The sequence below is a fragment of the Anser anser genome, assembly GCF_964211835.1.
Source record: "Anser anser genome assembly, chromosome: 1".
NCBI lineage: Eukaryota > Metazoa > Chordata > Aves > Anseriformes > Anatidae > Anser > Anser anser.
The window spans coordinates 14,295,047-14,297,006 of NC_139720.1; positions in this window are offsets into that span (position 1 = coordinate 14,295,047).

A 1,960-nucleotide genomic window follows, 5' to 3' on the forward strand; every position below is an offset into this window, starting at 1 on the left:
CCTATCTTGCTTGTATCTGCTCATGGATAATTTTCTGTTGGGCTAATTGCCACAGAGTGTGATACTCTCATTGCATCACCTATGTTGCATGTCATCATTGATTAGGACATGTCTTCACAGTCAAGATTTAAAACAGAAATGATGCTGAAAGGGGTGCCCACGCCTATTCTATCCATCCCCAGCCAAACATACTTACTTGCTTCCTCCTGCCTGCACTAGTATTTATATGACCATGGATCTGGCTGAAAAATAACACGACACTGCAAATAAAAGGTTAATTTTCAACCAGAACAGAGTAACATCCATACGAACACTAGAGTCAGTGCAATGAAGATCATGCATGCCAGTGAGGTGGGGAATGATGTGCAGTAAAGACAATAGATGCTGCACAGATTGTACATATAAAAAGCAATATCCAGGAGAGAAAACAGAGCACCGAAGAAAGCAGCTTTCCAGAGACTCTGTAGAAGCCACACTAACTATAGAATACACAAAAGACATTCCTTTTCACAGCTGGTTTATTTCTGAGATTTCAAATAATCAATCAACATCTTCCACATGCCCTGCATCAACCAGCCAAACTCAGTCAGAGATTTTGTCGTTTCATCTTTTGATTTTCATTTGTCTAGGCACAAGAAAATAAATTATCATTTTTCAGTGTCAAAAGTTAAGGTTTTTTTTTCACCATTAATGTATGAGAGATTATTTGTACAGCAGGGTGTGAGACTGCCTTACTCATTACACCTTTACTCCTAGTTAGTCCAGGACTACTGTACGTCTGTGCTTTGCATATATTGCCTGGTTGAACTCAGGCAACTTTAATTTATTCATGAATCTTCAATGAATACAACCGACTAGGATACTTTCAGATTACCAGGCCAAATTCTGCCTTGTTTTTGATTTCACTCAAGTGTAAAAAATTCTGGAGTCACCAGAGGGCACCATTATAGATAGTTTTATAAGCACCATTTAAGTGATGCTCAAAGAAAGTAGAATTTGGGGAAAATTTATTCTGTGGCAAAGTGATTACGTTGGTCGCATTATTTGTCTTCATGCATCGTTTCCTCACACTGTATTGCATGTAATTTTTCATTATCCAAAACATTTTAAAAAGTGCAAAATGAGACATTTGAGCCCAACTTTTTTTTTTATATATAATTTCTCCTTAGCTAAAAGTACAAGATATTTGATAACACTGACTAACGTACAAGTGTGCATGTGTATGTGAAAGGAGGCGAGCTCATTCCTACGCCAGCTATTTGTTGAAAGGAGAGCTGCAAGGATGTGTGAAGCTCCTAAGTATGTTAGCAATGGGCAGAATTTTATTTCTGTATCAAAGTATTTCTGTTGTGATTACACTAAACTTCAAAATAGAAGCAAGATGAAAACTCGACACAATCACTGGAGCTGGACAGGGCGTCTGGAGAGCATCTAGTCCAACCTTCCTGCTAGCAACCTTCCCCCTACAGCAGGGGCAGCTACAGCGGCTCACAGCTCAGTGTAGTTGGCTTTTAGTACCTCCAAGGACAAAGATCCCACAGCCTCTAGGAAATCTGTTCCAATGTTTGACCTCTCTCGGAGGAAAATGGTTTTCTTGGTTTTGAGCAGACTTTCCAGCTTTTCAGTTTGTGCCCATTACCCCGTTAACAATCACAGGGACTGTGGCATTCATGGAAAATGAGGTGAGCAGTTCCGACTGCCTCTTGCTTAGGCTCAGCACTGTACCACACACACTGCATTGCAGCAAATGCTACAAAGAAAAACTCCACTGAAAACAGTTTAATTATAAACAGATCCAAATCAGAGAAGTGAGTAATTAAAAATGTGCGTTTTATCTTCAGCATCTCTTCCTTCCTCAATCTTCCAGCTCATGTGGCTTTCACTCTCAGTTGTATTTATTGTGACAAATCTAGGAGATTGAGATAAACTAAAAGAAATCACAAATGACACCATACTCCAT